The sequence below is a fragment of the Anser anser genome, assembly GCF_964211835.1.
Source record: "Anser anser genome assembly, chromosome: 1".
Taxonomy (NCBI): domain Eukaryota; kingdom Metazoa; phylum Chordata; class Aves; order Anseriformes; family Anatidae; genus Anser; species Anser anser.
This window is the reverse complement of record NC_139720.1, coordinates 172,257,001-172,269,642: the sequence shown is the minus strand read 5'-3', so window position 1 is coordinate 172,269,642 and position 12,642 is coordinate 172,257,001. Positions and strand designations below refer to the sequence as shown.

At 37.7% G+C, this 12,642-nt stretch overlaps 1 long non-coding RNA gene across 3 annotated transcripts; it reads right to left on the bottom strand.

Annotated features, from left to right (window-relative positions):
- Positions 1 to 2,579: 2,579 nt before the first annotated feature.
- Positions 2,580 to 11,787, bottom strand: LOC310904413. Of its 3 annotated transcripts, none has more exons than XR_014588307.1 (6): positions 11,140 to 11,787; positions 10,334 to 10,502; positions 9,309 to 9,379; positions 5,211 to 5,364; positions 4,675 to 4,766; positions 2,580 to 3,478 (listed from the first exon to the last, which is right to left on the bottom strand). It is a non-coding gene; the product is annotated as an uncharacterized lncRNA (long non-coding RNA). The 3 variants fall into 3 exon arrangements; XR_014588308.1 differs by lacking the exon at positions 11,140 to 11,787 and adding an exon at positions 10,837 to 11,101; XR_014588309.1 differs by lacking the exons at positions 10,334 to 10,502; positions 11,140 to 11,787 and adding an exon at positions 9,936 to 10,096.
- Between the last annotated feature and the right edge of the window lie 855 nt (positions 11,788 to 12,642).

Sequence of the window (12,642 nt, the reverse complement as noted above, 5' to 3'; positions counted from 1 at the left end):
GTCAAAAAACAATACACTTGGAAATAAAAATGCAAATTGATGGAATTTGTTGAAATGTGATTAAAAGGATAATATATGAAAGTTAGCATTTTAGGACTGACAGTTGGAAATAATAATTTTTGTGAATATTTTTGTAGCATAAACAAACTCGTTTGGGTTTTGGTTGCAGTCTGTGCAATAACAGTCCATAGAGTCCTGATACTCCCAATATAACAGAGCTAGGAATCTTTATTGAATGTTCTATATGATTGATATCATTTTATTAAAAAGAGAGAGAGAGAGAGAGAGAGAGAGAAAGAGAAAGAAAGAAAGAGAAAGGAAGAAACGAAGAAAGAGAAGGAAGGAAGGAAGGAAGGAAGGAAGGAAGGAAGGAAGGAAGGAGGGAGGGAGGGAGGGAGGGAGGGAAGGAAGGAAGGAAGGAAGGAAGGAAGGAAGGAAGGAAGGAAGGAAGGAAGGAAGGAAGGAAGGAAGGAAGGAAGGAAGGAAGGAAGGAAGGAAGGAAGGAAGGAAGAAAAAGAAAGAAAGAGAAAGAAAGAAAGAAAGAAAGAAAGAAAGAAAGAAAGAAAGAAAGAAAGAAAGAAAGAAAGAAAGAAAGAAAGAAAGAAAAAGAAAGAAAGAAAGAAAGAAAGAAAGAAAGAAAGAAAGAGAAAGAAAAAGAAAAGAAAGAAAAAGAAAAAGAAAAAGAAAAGCAACAACAATGGAATGGATTGGAGTGATGACATAAAAGGCAAAGTAGGTCTAGACTAATCTTATCTAACTTTGTATGCATATTTATGGCATGCAAATTTAGGAGTATTATTATATTAGCAGTCAATGGACTGGGCTTAATACCTCCAGAAGGTAATGCAGATTTTACCCTGCAAAGCTTCTGGAGGTTCCTTTATATCCCAATGATTTCAAAAGAAGAATAGAATGACTGTTTGTGCTTTCTATTTATTTATTTGTTTCTTTGTTTATTTATTTTTATTAGAAGACCTGTAATTAGACACTTTTTACCTAGGTAGAAAACATAGGTGTTAATGAGTAAGACAGGGAGAATGTTGTCAGATTTCTGAACTCCAGAAACATTTTACCCAAGAGGAGGGAAGTAGTCTTTAGATCTCAAATATACATGGGAATGATCAGATCCAAGCTATTTTGCTTTCTTTAAGTGATTTTTTTTTTTTTCCCCAAGGAAATATGTTTTATAGAAAGTATTTATTTACTTATTAATGGAAAAAATGCACGGGAATACTCACAGATATTCTTTTTTTTTGTATTAAATAAAATCTTTAAACATTTCTTTCTTAGTTTACTGTTGTTATACTGACCTTGTTATTTAAAAATAATTTTAAAGTAAATCAGTTTTGCATTGAAAGCAATTTAAAGGAATACGATATTGTTATAGGTATTAACAGTGTATTTTGTTTTCCAAATAGCTGTTTTGAAGTACTATCATACTGAAATGATATGACTTTTCCTTATATTCATTAGTTATCTTAATAAATGTTACTATAGCCCTCTTATACTTGTACAAACTGAATGCAAGTTATGAACTATAATGTAAATACCAGAAACACATTTTTATCTTGAGAAGAGTAAAGACAATACTAAAAGTCAGCATTAGGAGAAAGGTCTTTTCTTTGTGTAACCCTTATTTTCAAATTGTTCAATTACTGTTGCAAATGTTTATTATACTCTAATATCATTGGGGTTTCTTTAACGCAAATCTAATGTTTTTGGACAGTTACTGGTTATCACAGTTGCTCTAAAATACTAAAATATATACTAAATACTAAAATATATAAACAATACTATTCATATTATACTATTTATTTTTATTCAAAATAAAATTGTAGCTTGTGAAGAAATATGGGAAATCTTTAAAACTGAGCTTTCTTTCATTTCCTGAAATTTTCTTCTGATCAAAACAGATGAGCAATAACATATGTATTATTCTCAAACCTTATTTAAATCTTTTATCTTTTTAAGTGTTGGATACTTATGTAAAGCTCTTTCAAATCCAAACTTCCAAATATTTGTGAAACATATAACTGTATAGTTGCTTCATATTCTATAACGGGATAATCCTGAACTCAAAATTAGGAATAAATAAAAAATTAATAAACACCAAACCACAAAAATTTCCAATATTTCCAAAATTTCTATAAACATAGCTATTTTCATGTAGGATCTCAAAGCATTTGATGCAGACTAAATAGTAAAAATGTGATGATTACCCTGTATGGTACATGAAAAGCGTTATCTTGGCTCTATAAATATGAACTCAATACAGCTGTCCTGTGAGCTACTTCAAATCACACAGTAATTAGACAGAATTAGGACTAGTGAACTTAAATGGTCTGACTTTCAAATTCCATTCCTAACACCAGCCTAATTCAGAGACACTTAAATTATGAAGAAATACTAATAAGATGGACATTATCTGTTTTTGTTTCCCTTTGATATCACCTCATTAGTGAAATTTAATAAATGTTCAGCTTTTTTTTTTTTTATTTCCCCGACAGATCTCTTCTAACTCAATATTGTCTAAGGACTATGAATTCAAAAATACAAACAAAACAGCTGGTCATGAGCATAACAATGTTATTTATGATGATATTATACATTAAAAGTATTTAACATATTGACTTAAATGAAAAAGTTTTGACAATGGAGACAATAACATTTATTTTTTAAATGTTATGTTATTTTTTCTTTTCAAAGACTAAGAAAAAAAATGAATTCCATCTCTTCTAAAATGTAGCACAGATGACAAGACAGGAACATGTTTAATGCCATGAAGACAAGTCTTGACTCACTTGGAGTACCATTTGCATATACAGATATCTCTACCAAGACTAATGAGATTGGTTATGTGTGAGTTACTCACACTGATGAAGGGATTTCTGGTCTGCTTTGCAGATTGTAAATACTTGAAGGGTGTACTCTATCTTCATATTTGTTTTCAAAGTATCAAGATCTTTGTATTAAAATTTGCAAATATATGCACATGCACATGTACATATGTATACAGCATGTGCACATACATAAATATTATTATAAGATTTATAACAAGCAATTTGTTATTTTACAGAGGCACCTGTTTCTGCACATATATTTTTTCTCCAGCTTGAATATCACACAAAATGTTCATGACACTCAGCAGCAATTGTCATGGGGGATAGAGCAACTTCATAGAATAAAACTCAGGAACTGATAAACATTCTCCATTAAAATGTGTTTTCACCATAGTACTCCACCAAAATAAGTTAACTTTTTCTTTGATGCATTTGTACTGTAACCTTTATTTAATTGTTTTGATATATGCAATAATTGTTACTTCAGTAATAAACTTGTTTATATTCAAAAAGTATTTAATCCTTGTATGGCTCTTTTGGTGTCTTTTTTGAGACTGAAGTGCCTTCTTGTCATACTCTGATGTCTTCTATGAGAGTCTTTTATAGTTAACATATTGAGATGAATTCATATTTGCCACCTATCCAGCATCGAGAAAAAAATACAGAATTGATGTCTTCCTCTACTCATAATCTTTGGGGTTTTTGTTATACATACATAATTTATATTCATACATGATAATTATCCTTACTATGTAAAAGGAATGATGTGAGAAAACAGAAGAGTGATATTGCAGTAGGAAAAAAATGAGGGAAACAGCTACTGCAGTATTTTGTAAAAGGGGAAGGAAGAAGGTACTTTGAAGTGGAAGGAAGAAGGTACAAAATAAATAATGTGTTTGGCATTTATCACTTACAGAGGGAAAGACACCTTTTACTATGGTTTATTCTTATAAAAGGAAAAAAAAAGACATTAATTCTTTCATACTTTTCATATTTGTTAGATTTTATGTTTCAATTCACTTTCCTCTATACACTAAATTTATTTTGTCCATTATCATTCCATTCTACTTACAGTGAAAGTGGATAGGTGGCATAGGTTGTTATATATATATAATAAGTTAGGTTAATAACTTACATAAATTAGGTTAAAAAATATCAAGTTCTTTTGGCACAATGGCTCTTATCTTTTCACATATATAGAAATTCTTATTGCCTAGCTCTTAGGCAGGTGACTTTTATAAAAGATGTATGGTTTGTGGTTTTCACATCTCATATTACCACTGTGAACCTGAGTACAGACTCTGTTACTATGGACAGTGCATTTGAGGCATGTTTTCTGAAACTCTGTTTAATAACATTTGTTCAGAGGAAAAAGGAGAATGCTTTGTAGGTTAATGGAGAACACAAATCCAACATGAATTCAAGGTGACTAATGGATGTGCATTCAGGTACTTAAGTGCTGCATAAGATGCCAGCCTGAACTGGTAACAGGAAAACTCCATTAGTGTCGTATTATCATTTTTAGAAGGTTTCACTAGGATCAAAAATGGAAGATGTGAAAGAAAGATTGATTTCTTATTTATTGACAAATGAATGTTAATGATATTTTGCTAAACATGTGGGACATAGAAAAGAAAAAGGAGGCTTCCAGAAGTAGTGAGGGACATGCAAGTCTATTTGGATCCCTGGAATTATTGTGTGCATACTCTGCTCTAGGCTTAGAATAAGGGGGCAGTATCTTCATCATGTGTATTTCTGAGTACTATATTAGAATGATGTGAATTGCTGCAGCATTCTAACATAGTACTCAGAAATACATCAGCTGAAATCTCACCTTGAAAATGACTATTTTCCAATGGAAGTTTAAGAGAGCCTAAGGTCATCACACCGGAGGTCAGCTAAAGGAGTTAGAGATTCCAGTTCATCCTATGGATCAGGAGGGTTAAACAAAATAAAATAAATAAAAAGGGGAAAAGAAAACAAACAAGCAAACAAAAAGCCTGTGGTTACCTTTAAAAGCCTACTTATTGTTATAATACATCTCCACAGAACTTGAAAGCTTCTTTCCAGCAGAAATGACCAAGACCATGTGTATACACATATATAGAATCAACCCAGCACCATCAAGGAAATTTTCTGCATGGACCACTTGATATGGCTCTTTCTTTTCCCTGAAGCAAATGTTTTCCATAATTGACATATATCACCTGATACATATACTTCCACCTGCTGTAATGCATGTTTACATTAATTCCTACATTGCTTTCAGTTCTCTGTCTTAAAAGACAAGTAGTTATATGCATAAAGCTTAAGTAAAAACAAATAAATAAATAAACAAATAGGTAAATAAATAAATAAAAGGATGTTTACCTCCCCAGCCTGAGAAATGTAGTAGATAATGTAATAGACAGAAGTAACAGCAGTCTAATATACTGTTTATCAGGGTGAATACAAGCAGGTACACATGGCAGAAAAGACGGCTTTCTTCAACACACTGTGCAGCAGTGATTTATCAGTGGTATTTCTGGAAAGGCAACAGGACAAATGAAATTGTGGAAGGTTAGAAGGCAAGTCTGAATGTGGCAAGTCAGCATGCGAGGTCAGTCTGTGCCCTTGAAAGTTAGCAGAGTTAACTCACAAAATCAAATATTTAAGCAAGGTTTCTAATGAGGTTATTGTCATGGTAACTGGATGTTTATATATCATATTTATAAGAAAAAAAAGTAAAAAAAGAAAAAAATTTGAAGTTTTCAAAATAACCGAAAGGAGATGAAAACATAAGTCAATGTGATTTTTTAAAAGATATAAATGTGGATATATTTTTGGTGGAAATTATTAAAATCTTTCTGTTCTGTGTCTGTGTTCTTTTCCAAATCATAGCCAACAATGTATTTCAAGTGGTCATTATTTACATGGCACTGCCTACAACATGTCCTTAGTTGCTTTGCATTGCCTTTATTAATAATGTATCTCATATTACTTTCATATTGCACACTAAGATAAAGATAATTCTATGATTTAATTTCACATATTTTAGAAATATATTTGCCACCTTCGTTTTATTACATATGCCGAGTTAGTCCCAAGCTTACTCTCATCCGTAAGGAAATTTAATACAAGATTGAATTTTTTTTTACTCCTCTTTTTTCAACCATGTAAAAATTTAAAATAAAATCAAAAACAACAACAGGAAAAGTAATAGGTCTAACTTTAATTTCTTCATCTGTTTTTCAGATGTTCATCTGTCTCAGAACTAAGTTTTGATGGAAATCCCACCAAAATCAGTGAAACATTCTAGGTGTTTTAAACTGACTTTGGGTCAGAATCTTAGTGAAGATATCTCAGTGTGTGAAGCATTTAATAGTCTTCCTATATATTTTCTCTCTCTCTCTCTGCACATAAACCAAAAAAAAAAAAAAAAAAAAAAAAAAAAAAAAAGTTTCTTTCTGGTTTAATGTATAAAAAGGCAGGAAAGAAAGCATTAATTAATCTTCAGTGCTTTTTTTCCCCCTTTCTTTTATGCTAATATAATGATGCTACCACAATAAGACAATTCAATATACTTGACACATCTGCTATAAAACTATATATCTTACATTAAAGCAATCTGGCCTTCAAACATCTCTTCAGTGTCTTCGTGACAAAGAGGGGCACTAACTTATTGCCAGGGAGTGATACACTTTTCGATTTCACAGATTCACAGATTTCTCTAGGTTGGAAGAGACCTCAAGATCATCGAGTCCAACCTCCGACCTAACACTAAGTACTCCACTAAACCATATCCCTAAGCTCTACATCTAAACGTCTTTTAAAGACCTCCAGGGATGGTGACTCCACCACCTCCCTGGGCAGCCCGTTCCAATGCTTAATAACCCTTTCGGTAAAGAAGTACTTCCTAACATCCAACCTAAAACTCCCCTGTCGCAACTTTAGCCCATTCCCCCTCGTCCTGTCACCAGGCACGTGGGAGAATAGACCAACCCCCACCTCTCTACAGCCTCCTTTCAGGTAACTGTAGAGAGCGATGAGGTCGCCCCTGAGCCTCCTCTTCTCCAGGCTGAACAAGCCCAGCTCCCTCAGCCGCTCCTCGTAAGACTTGTTCTCCAGACCCCTCACCAGCTTGGTCGCCCTTCTCTGGACTCGCTCGAGCACGTCCATGTCCTTCCTGTAGCGAGGGGCCCAAAACTGAACACAGTACTCGAGGTGCGGCCTCACCAGAGCCGAGTACAGGGGCACAATCACTTCCCTCGACCTGCTGGCCACACTGCTTCTTATACAGGCCAGGATGCCGTTGGCCTTCTTGGCCACCTGAGCACACTGCTGGCTCATATTCAGCCGACTATCCACCAATACTCCCAGGTCCTTCTCGGCCAGGCAGCTTTCCAGCCACTCATCTCCCAGCCTGTAGCTCTGCTTGGGGTTGTTGCAGCCCAGGTGCAGGACCCGGCACTTGGCCTTGTTGAACTTCATGCAGTTGACCCCAGCCCATCGCTCCAGCCTATCCAGATCCTCCTGCAGAGCCTTCCTGCCCTCGAGCAGATCGACACACGCACTTAGCTTGGTGTCATCTGCAAACTTACTGAGGGTGCACTGGACGCCCTCATCCAGATCATCAATAAAGATATTAAAGAGGACCGGCCCCAGTACCGAGCCCTGGGGGACTCCACTAGTGACCGGCCTCCAACCAGATTTGACTCCATTCACCACAACTCTCTGGGCCCGGCCATCCAGCCAGTTTCTAACCCAGCGAAGCGTACGCCAGTCCAAGCCCCGAGCAGCCAGTTTCTCGAGGAGAATGTTGTGGGGAACGGTGTCAAAAGCCTTACTGAGGTCAAGGTAGACCACGTCCACAGCCTTTCCCTCATCCACCAAGCGCGTCACTTGGTCATAGAAGGAGATCAGGTTCGTCAAGCAGGACCTGCCTTTCATAAACCCATGCTGACTGGGCCTGATCGCCTGCTTGCCCTGCAAGTGCCGCGTGATGACCCTCAAGATAATCTGCTCCATGAGCTTCCCCGGCACTGAGGTCAAACTGACAGGCCTATAGTTCCCCGGGTCTGCCCTGCGGCCCTTCTTATAGATAGGCGTCACATTGGCTAGCCGCCAGTCAACCGGGACCTCCCCCGATAGCCAGGACTGCCGATAAATGATGGAAAGCGGCTCAGCCAGCTCCTCCGCCAGTTCTCTCAGTACCCTTGGGTGGATCCCATCCGGCCCCATCGACTTGCGCACATCCAAGCTCCGTAGCAGGTCGCCAACCATTTCCTCATGGATAGCGAAGGCCACATCCAGCTCCCCATCCCCTTCCACCAGCTCAGGGCACTGGGTGTCCGGAGAACAACCGGTATTGCCGCTAAAGACTGAGGCAAAGGCGGCATTAAGCACCTCAGCCTTTTCCTCATCCTTAGTAACTAGGTTTCCCCTCGCATCCAGTAAAGGATGGAGATTCTCCCTAGTCCTCCGTTTCGCGTTGATGTATTTGTAAAAGGATTTTTTGTTGTCTTTAACGGCAGTAGCCAGATTGAGCTCCAGATGAGCTTTGGCCTTTCTAATTTTCTCCCTGCACAGCCTCGCTACATCCTTGTAGTCCTCCTCAGTGGCCCGCCCTTTTTTCCAAAGATTATAAACCCTCTTTTTTCTGCTAAGCTCCAGCCGCAACTCTCTGTTGAGCCAGGCCGGTCTTCTTCCACGCCGGCTCATCTTTGGGCACGTGGGGACGGACCGCTCCTGTGCCATCACGATTTCCTTCTTGAGGAGCGCCCAGCCTTCCTGGACTCCTCTGCCCTTCAGAACCGCCTCCCAAGGGACTCGGCCAACCAGCGTCCTGAGCAGCTCAAAGTCAGCCCTCCGGAAGTCCAAGACAGCAGTTTTACTGGTCCCCTTCCTGGCCTCGCCAAGAATAGAGAACTCTACCATTTCGTGGTCACTCTGCCCCAGACAGCTTCCGACCACCACATCTCCCACCAGTCCTTCTCTGTTTGTGAAGAGAAGGTCTAGCGGGGCATCACCCCTGGTAGGTTCACTGACCAGCTGCGTCAGGAAGCTATCTCCCACGCTCTCCAGAAACCTCCTAGACTGCTTTCTCTGTGCCGTGTTGTGTTTCCAGGATATGTCCGGGAAGTTGAAGTCCCCCACGAGGACAAGCGCCGACGATTTTGCAACTTCTGTCAGTTGCCTATAAAACTCCTCATCCGTCTCCTCATCCTGGTTCGGCGGTCTATAACAGACCCCCACCAGGATGCTAGCCTTGCCGGCCTTCCCGCGGATCCTAACCCACAGGGATTCAACCTTATCATTCCCAGCCTGGAGTTCCACAACATCAAAAGATTCTCTAATGTAGAGAGCCACGCCACCACCCCTTCTGTGCTGCCTGTCCCTCCTGAAGAGCCGATAGCCAGATTTCTATAGTCTTGAGTGTTAAGAATATTATGAAAAAGGAGAAAAACAACAGTCCTGTCTCCAGCTTACCTCTAAGCTGTTTTTAAATTTAAGTGACTAACCAGTATGAAGCAATGTCATTGATCTTCTTGAGTATTTACCTGAAAAAGAAACACTGCTGTAGAGTCAGATGACCCAACATTATTTTAAAAAATATACAAAATTTTCTTCCCCTGAACCCAGGGGCACAAAAAGCTAGAATCTATGAGAAAAGAAAAAAATATATATATATATCTACTGCTCTTTCCATTTTCCTTTCTCACAATTTATAGCTTTTTACACATAGCTCTGACACTTAGTTCCAAATGCTCTGTGTTAAAGTGACCCCGAAAACAATACTTTGTGGCTTTGTATCCTTGTATATTGCTTCCCTCTGTATTTTCTTTGGAACTTGCTATTTTTTCCTCACATTCAGGGCTTTAATCCAGCCAGTCCCATATGTCTGGTTTTATCACCAAGTCACAGTAAGCCTCTCTTTTTAGTAAGGTACAGGAAAACAACAGATAACTCTTACTCAAGACCTGTGTGTACCTTTTTACAGGCAGAAGATCTTACAATTTCAGCTGTCTATTCTATAAAGGATGTAGGCAAGCTGGAAGTTTTTTCACACTTTATCTGAATGAGAGACATTATATCTATCAACTTCACTAAGGTTACCTTAACTCAGAACAAAGCGTTGAAGTGGAAGATTTAATGGGGAATACAAGCAAAGCTTGAACAGAAAGCTAGGACATCTTCACTCTTAACTTACATAAGTTAATTACATTTCTAAACCTGGGTGGTATGAACTCAGAGGCAGGTGTCCTGAATAATGCCAGTTGTCCCTTAAAAAAAAAAAAAAAAAAAAAAAGAAACAAAAGAACAACAACAACAACAAAAACAAGCAAGCAAAACAAACTAACTAACTAATCAATTTTCCCTGAGATGAGAAACTTAGCATTTCATAGTGTTTTTTCATTATGTAGCTACAGCATTTTGCTGTATTTAGTAAATGGCTAAGCAACCTATCAAGGTCTAGACTTATTTTGACTGTTATTCCACAAACTGTTGATTACCTGAATTTATGTCCAAGTCTACAAACATTTGTGACACTGAGAACAAGAGGAAAAAAAAATTATAAGGATATGGGCTATGTTGTGTTCTGACCACTCCTCTGTGGTCTTCCCTCCAATGAGCTCCATTTGACTCTCTTTGCAGTAGCCAAGATATGATAAAGGAGTAATCCTGTTGTTTAGATGACCAAAAAACAACAACAACAAGAGAAAAGACAAGTTTCTCTCATTAATAACAGGAAGGTTTATATTATATTTTACAAAGCCATAATTTTTAAAAATTCACTTTCAAAATGAAGTATTTTTCTAATACTGATTTAATGGCAAAATGTAGTACTGTACTTCTATGTTATTGACACTTCATTACTTTTGCAAAATATACTACAGAACATTTGCAAGTTATTATGAACAATCATAAAGCAATAAAATAAAATTATACTTTACAAATAAATGAGAAATATAATGCAATGAAATTTCCTTGCGTGTTAATTCTCAGAATTCCATACCTCATAATAGATCAACCAGCCATCATTAGTATAATTAGTAGAGATATAATCTAGACATATTTTTAAGCTTCTAACTGATGTCTCTGGGCTAGTGTTTCAACCACTGTAGCCTCCTTGAATACAGTGAAACTAGAAAAAATTATGGCTGGAAGACAATTGACCCCATATATTTGCAACAAGACATTTCAAATGTATTGTATAAACGATGTAGAAGCTTTCCTGGGTCAAGGAAGGTTGTCATGTACATCTTGAAGTGGTGCATTTTCTAAACTATTTTGTACTCAGAGCTGTGACAGTTCATACCTACTAATAACAAGGTTGGCAGCACAATTCCATCTTGTTACAAAAGCACTTTTTTTATGTATTTAAAATAATAATACTATGCTAAGAGTAGTACAAGAACAGAAAAAAAAAAAAAGAAAATTAACACTAGGGGAGAAAGTGGAGTTTTATGTCATTGTTCATGTAAGATTGAACAATAAATAACACTGAAAGTATTCAAGTGGTGTTTCCAAAATTAGCAGCAGGAAATGCTTCAGCACCTCCTGGTACTGCATGCAGAAGGAAAAACAAATAAACAACAAACAAGAAAAACAATGAAAAGACTAAAACAAAGTTATCTGAAGTCAATTTTCCCAGAGTCCCAGAACCACGGAACAGCTGAGGTTGGAAGGGACTAATGGAAGTTATCTGGCCTAACCCCACTGCTTAATCAAGGACATCTGCAGCATATTGCCCCAGAACAATATTGTCCTGTTTTTGTCTAAGAGAGAGTTAATTTTCCTCCTAATAGCTGCTATGTTGCTGTGTTTAGGATTTAGCATGAGAATAATGTTGATAACAATGCTGATGTTTTAATTGTTGCAGAACAGTACTTACACAGAGCCAAGGACTTTTCCGCTTCCCATTCTGCCCTGCCAGTGAGAAGGCTGGTGTTGCACAAGGAGTTGGGATGGGACAGAACCAGGACTGTTGACCCCATCTGACCAAAGGGATATTCCATACAATATAGTGTCATGTTGAACAATTAATATGGGGTAGCTGGCTGGGGTGTGGAGGACCACTGCTTGGGGATGGGATGGTGCAGAATGGACATCAGTCAGCAGGTGGTGAGCAGTTGCATTGTGCATCACTTGTTTTGTACACATTATTTTTATTGCTATTATTATTATTATTATTATTATTTCTTTTCTGACCTAATAAACTATCTTTATCTCAACTCAAAAGCTTTTATTTTTTTTTTCTTCTCAATTTTTCCCCCATCCCACTGGGGGAAAAGGGTGAACAAATGGCTGTGTGGTGCTGAGCTACCAGCCACGTTAAACCACAACACATGTCAAGATGTCTTTTGAAGATCTCCAACGAGGAAGACTTCGTTGCATCTCTGGGCAACCAGAGAAAATGCTTCATCACCTGCACAGTAAAGAAGTGCTTCCTGATGTTCAGATGGAGCCTCTGGTGTTCCAGTTTGTGTCCCTTGCTTCTTGTCCTGGCACTGAGCACCATTGAAAACAGCCTGACTTAATCCTCTTTGCACTCTCTCTTCAAGTATTTATATACATTGATCTCCCTGAGCCTTCTCTATTCTATGGTGAAGGGTTGCAGCTCTCTCAGACTTTCTTCACAGAAGAGTTCCTTCATGTTTCACATTTTCAGTATGAATGAGTATTTTTCATCTATTGGACCTGAAAAAAAACTTCCAGTATCCATGGAGATCTTTGCATAAGACAGCTAGCCTATCACATACAAATCTGTACCCCTCCCTCCCAATCCCAAATTTAATATTTCTGATATAGTGAAGGGTAA